Source organism: Lissotriton vulgaris, chromosome 2_1 (genome assembly GCF_964263255.1).
Source record: "Lissotriton vulgaris chromosome 2_1, aLisVul1.2, whole genome shotgun sequence".
NCBI lineage: Eukaryota > Metazoa > Chordata > Amphibia > Caudata > Salamandridae > Lissotriton > Lissotriton vulgaris.
The window spans coordinates 1,269,062,213-1,269,068,454 of record NC_141687.1 but is presented as its reverse complement, the minus strand read 5'-3'; positions in this window follow the sequence as shown (position 1 = coordinate 1,269,068,454).

The window sequence follows — 6,242 nt, the reverse complement described above, 5'->3', positions numbered from 1 at the left end:
CACATTTTTGCTAGTTTTACTTGTAAGTGGGGTTGGAAACGCTTTTCAGGATCAGTACTGGGCTCAAAACATGCAGCCCTGAGGTCTCTCATGATAGCAGGTGGTTAAATAGAAATTCGCTGCTCAGCTGACCCGGCAGGAGCAAACGTATGCTAAAAATGTACTCAGAATGAGCTTTTCAGTGAAGAGAAGCCAGGCACATTTTCGCTAGTTTTACTTGTAAGTGGGGTTGGAAATGCTTTTCAGGCTCAGTACTGGGCTCAAAACATGCAGCCCTGAGGTCTCTCATGAAAGCAGGTGGTTAAATAGAAATTCGCTGCTCAGCTGACCCGGTAGGAGCAAACGTATGCCAAAAATGTACACAGATTGAGCTTTTCAGTGAATAGCAGCCAGGCACATTTAGCTAGTTTTACTTGTAAGTGGGGTTGGAAATGCTTTTCAGGCTCAGTACTGGGCTCAAAACATGCAGCCCTGATGTCTCTCATGAAAGCAGGTGGTTAAATAGAAATTCCCTGCTCAGCTGACCTGGTAGGAGCAAACGTATGCCAAAAATGTACACAGAATTAGCTTTTCAGTGAAGAGAAGCCAGGCACATTTTAGCTAGTTTTACTTGTAAGTGCAGTTGGAAATGCTTTTCAGGCTCAGTACTGGGCTCAAAACATGCAGCCCTGAGGTCTCTCATGAAAGCAGGTGGTTAAATAGAAATTCGCTGCTCAGCTGACCCGGTAGGAGCAAACGTATGCCAAAAATGTACACAGAATGAGCTTTTCAGTGAATAGCAGCCAGGCACATTTTAGCTAGTTTCACTTGTAAGTGGGGTTGGAAACGCTTTTCAGGATCAGTACTGGGCTCAAAACATGCAGCCCTGAGGTCTCTCATGATAGCAGGTGGTTAAATAGAAATTCGCTGCTCAGCTGACCCGGCAGGAGCAAACGTATGCTAAAAATGTACTCAGAATGAGCTTTTCAGTGAAGAGAAGCCAGGCACATTTTAGTTACTTTTACTTGTAAGTGGGGTTGGAAACGCTTTTCAGGATAAGTACTAGGCTCAAAACATGCAGCCCTGAGGTCTCTCATGATAGCAGGTGGTTAAATAGAAATTCGCTGCTCTTCTGACCCGGCAGGAGCAAACGTATGCTAAAAATGTACTCAGAGTGAGCTTTTCAGTGAAGAGAAGCCAGGCACATTTTAGCTAGTTTTACTTGTAAGTGGGGTTGGAAATGCTTTTCAGGCTCAGTACTGGGCTCAAAACATGCAGCCCTGAGGTCTCTCATGAAAGCAGGTGGTTAAATAGAAATTTGCTGCTCAGCTGACCCGGTAGGAGCAAACGTATGCCAAAAATGTACACAGAATGAGCTTTTCAGTGAATAGCAGCCAGGCACATTTTAGCTAGTTTTACTTGTGAGTGGGGTTGGAAACGCTTTTCAGGATCAGTACTGGGCTCAAAACATGCAGCCCTGAGGTCTCTCATGATAGCAGGTGGTTAAATAGAAATTCGCTGCTCAGCTGACCCAGTAGGAGCAAACGTATGCCAAAAATGTACACAGAATGAGCTTTTCAGTGAATAGCAGCCAGGCACATTTTAGCTAGTTTTACTTGTAAGTGGGTTGGAAACGCTTTTCAGGATCAGTACCAGGCTCAAAACATGCAGCCCTGAGGTCTCTTATGTTAGCAGGTGGTTAAATAGAAATTCGCTGCTCAGCTGACCCGGCAGGTGCAAACGTATGCTAAAAATGTACTCAGAATGAGGTTTTCAGTGAAGAGAAGCCAGGCACATTTTAGCTACTTTTACTTGTAAGTGGGGTTGGAAATGCTTTTCAAGCTCAGTACTGGGCTCAAAACATGCAGCCCTGAGGTCTCTCATGATAGCAGGTGGTTAAATAGAAATTCGCTGCTCAGCTGACCCGGCAGGAGCAAACGTATGCTAAAAATGTACTCAGAATGAGCTTTTCAGTGAAGTGAAGCCAGGCACATTTTAGCTAGTTTTACTTGTAAGTGGAGTTGGAAATGCTTTTCAGGCTCAGTACTGGGCTCAAATCATGCAGCCCTGAGGTCTCTCATGAAAGCAGGTGGTTAAATAGGAATTTGCTGCTCAGCTGACCCGGTAGGAGCAAACGTATGCCAAAAATGTACACAGAATCAGCTTTTCAGTGAATAGCAGCCAGGCACATTTTAGCTAGTTTTACTTGTAAGTGGGGTTGGAAACGCTTTTCAGGATCAGTACTGGGCTCAAAACATGCAGCCCTGAGGTCTCTCATGATAGCAGGTGGTTAAATAGAAATTCGCTGCTCAGCTGACCCGGCAGGAGCAAACGTATGCTAAAAATGTACTCAGAATGAGCCTTTCAGTGAAGAGAAGCCAGGCACATTTTAGCTAGTTTTACTTGTAAGTGGGGTTGGAAATGCTTTTTAGGCTCAGTACTGGGCTCAAAACATGCAGCCCTGAGGTCTCTCATGATAGCAGGTGGTTAAATAGAAATTCGCTGCTCAGCTGACCCGGCAGGAGCAAACGTATGCTAAAAATGTACTCAGAATGAGCTTTTCATTGAAGGGAAGCCAGGCACATTTTGAGCTAGTTTTACTTGTAAGTGGGGTTGGAAATGCTTTTCAGGCTCAGTACTGGGCTCAAAACATGCAGCCCTGAGGTCTCTCGTGAAATCAGGTGGTTAAATAGAAATTCGCTGCTCAGCTGACCCGGTAGGAGCAAACGTATGCCAAAAATGTACACAGAATGAGCTTTTCAGTGAATAGCAGCCAGACACATTTTAGCTAGTTTTACTTGTAAGTGGGGTTGGAAACGCTTTTCAGGATCAGTACTGGGCTCAAAACATGCAGCCCTGAGGTCTCTCATGATAGCAGGTGGTTAAATAGAAATTCGCTGCTCAGCTGACCCGGCAGGAGCAAACGTATGCTAAAAATGTACTCAGAATGAGCTTTTCAGTGAAGAGAAGCCAGGCACATTTTAGCTAGTTTTACTTGTAAGTGGGGTTGGAAATGCTTTTCAGGCTCAGTACTGGGCTCAAAACATGCAGCCCTGAGGTCTCTCATGAAAGCAGGTGGTTAAATAGAAATTCGCTGCTCAGCTGACCCGGTAGGAGCAAACGTATGCCAAAAATGTACACAGAATGAGCTTTTCAGTGAATAGCAGCCAGGCACATTTTAGCTAGTTTTACTTGTAAGTGGGGTTGGAAACGCTTTTCAGGATCAGTACTGGGCTCAAAACATGCAGCCCTGAGGTCTCTCATGATAGCAGGTGGTTAAATAGAAATTTGCTGCTCAGCTGACCCGGCAGGAGCAAACGTATGCTAAAAATGTACTCAGAATGAGCTTTTCAGTGAAGAGAAGCCAGGCACATTTTAGCTAGTTTTACTTGTAAGTGGGGATGGAAATGCTTTTCAGGCTCAGTACTGGGCTCAATTCATGCAGCCCTGAGGTCTCTCATGAAAGCAGGTGGTTAAATAGAAATTCGCTGCTCAGCTGACCCGGCAGGAGCAAACATATGCCAAAAATGTACACAGAATGAGCTTTTCAGTGAAGAGAAGCCAGGCACATTTTAGCTAGTTTTACTTGTAAGTGGGGTTGGAAATGCTTTTCAGGCTCAGTACTGGGCTCAAAACATGCAGCCCTGAGGTCTCTCATGAAAGCAGGTGGTTAAATAGAAATTCGCTGCTCAGCTGACCCGGTAGGAGCAAACGTATGCCAAAAATGTACACAGAATGAGCTTTTCAGTGAATAGCAGCCAGGCACATTTTAGCCAGTTTCACTTGTAAGTGGGGTTGGAAACGCTTTTCAGGATCAGTACTGGGCTCAAAACATGCAGCCCTGAGGTCTCTCATGATAGCAGGTGGTTAAATAGAAATTCGCTGCTCAGCTGACCCGGCAGGAGCAAACGTATGCTAAAAATGTACTCAGAATGAGCTTTTCAGTGAAGAGAAGCCAGGCACATTTTAGCTAGTTTTACTTGTAAGTGGGGTTGGAAACGCTTTTCAGGATCAGTACTGGGCTCGAAACATGCAGCCCTGAGGTCTCTCATGATAGCAGGTGGTTAAATAGAAATTCGCTGCTCAGCTGACCCGACAGGAGCAAACGTATGCTAAAAATGTACTCAGAATGAGCTTTTCAGTGAAGAGAAGCCAGGCACATTTTAGCTAGTTTTACTTGTAAGTGGGGTTGGAAATGCTTTTCAGGCTCAGTACTGGGCTCAAAACCTGCAGCCCTGAGGTCTCTCATGATAGCAGGTGGTTAAATAGAAATTCGCTGCTCAGCAGACCCGGCAGGAGCAAACGTATGCTAAAATTGTACTCAGAATGAGCTTGTCAGTGAAGGGAAGCCAGGCACATTTTAGCTAGTTTTACTTGTAAGTGGGGTTGGAAACGCTTTTCAGGATCAGTACTGGGCTCAAAACATGCAGCCCTGAGGTCTCTCATGATAGCAGGTGGTTACATAGAAATTCGCTGCTCAGCTGACCTGGCAGGAGCAAACGTATGCTAAAAATGTACTCAGAATGAGCTTTTCAATGAAGAGAAGCCAGGCACAATTTAGCTAGTTTTACTTGTAAGTGGGGTTGGAAATGCTTTTCAGGCTCAGTACTGGGCTCAAAACATGCAGCCCTGAGGTCTCTCATGAAAGCAGGTGGTTAAATAGAAATTTGCTGCTCAGCTGACCCGGTAGGAGCAAACGTATGCCAAAAATGTACACAGAATGAGCTTTTCAGTGAATAGCAGCCAGGCACATTTTTGCTAGTTTTACTTGTAAGTGGGGTTGGAAACGCTTTTCAGGATCAGTACCGGGCTCAAAACATGCAGCCCTGAGGTCTCTTATGATAGCAGGTGGTTAAATAGAAATTCGCTGCTCAGCTGACCCGGCGGGTGCAAACGTATGCTAAAAATGTACTCAGAATGAGCTTTTCAGTGAAGAGAAGCCAGGCACATTTTAGCTAGTTTTACTTGTAAGTGGGGTTGGAAATGCTTTTCAGGCTCAGTACTGGGCTCAAAACATGCGGCCCTGAGGTCTCTCATGATAGCAGGTGGTTAAATAGAAATTCGCTGCTCAGCTGACCCGGCAGGAGCAAACGTATGCTAAAAATGTACTCAGAATGAGCTTTTCAGTGAAGAGAAGCCAGGCACATTTTAGCTAGTTTTACTTGTAAGTGGGGTTGGAAATGCTTTTCAGGTTCAGTACTGGGCTCAAATCATGCAGCCCTGAGGTCTCTCATGAAAGCAGGTGGTTAAATAGAAATTCGCTGCTCAGCTGACACGGTAGGAGCAAACGTATGCCAAAAATGTACACAGAATGAGCTTTTCAGTGAATAGCAGCCAGGCACATTTTAGCTAGTTTTACTTGTAAGTGGGGTTGGAAACGCTTTTCAGGATCAGTACTGGGCTCAAAACATGCAGCCCTGAGGTCTCTCATGATAGCAGGTGGTTAAATAGAAATTCGCTGCTCAGCTGACCCGGCAGGTGCAAACGTATGCTAAAAATGTACTCAGAATGAGCTTTTGAGTGAAGAGAAGCCAGGCACATTTTAGCTACTTTTACTTGTAAGTGGGGTTGGAAATGCTTTTCAGGCTCAGTACTGGGCTCAAAACATGCAGCCCTGAGGTCTCTCATGATAGCAGGTGGTTAAATAGAATTTCGCTGCTCAGCTGACCCGGCAGGAGCAAACGTATGCTAAAAATGTACTCAGAATGAGCTTTTCAGTGAAGAGAAGCCAGGCACATTTTAGCTAGTTTTACTTGTAAGTGGGGTTGGAAATGCTTTTCAGGCTCAGTACTGGGCTCAAATCATGCAGCCCTGAGGTCTCTCATGAAGGCAGGTGGTTAAATAGAAATTCGCTGCTCAGCTGACCCGGTAGGAGCAAACGTATGCCAAAAATGTACACAGAATGAGCTTTCCAGTGAATAGCAGCCAGGCGCATTTTAGCTAGTTTTACTTCTAAGTGGGGTTGGAAACGCTTTTCAGGATCAGTACTGGGCTCAAAACATGCAGCCCTGAAGTCTCTCATGATAGCAGGTGGTTAAATAGAAATTCGCTGCTCAGCTGACCCGGCAGGAGCAAACGTATGCTAAAAATGTACTCAGAATGAGCTTTTCAGTGAAGAGAAGCCAGGCACATTTTAGCTAGTTTTACTTGTAAGTGGGGTTGGAAATGCTTTTTAGGCTCAGTACTGGGCTCAAAACATGCAGCCCTGAGGTCTCTCATGATAGCAGGTGGTTAAATAGAAATTCGCTGCTCAGCTGACCCGG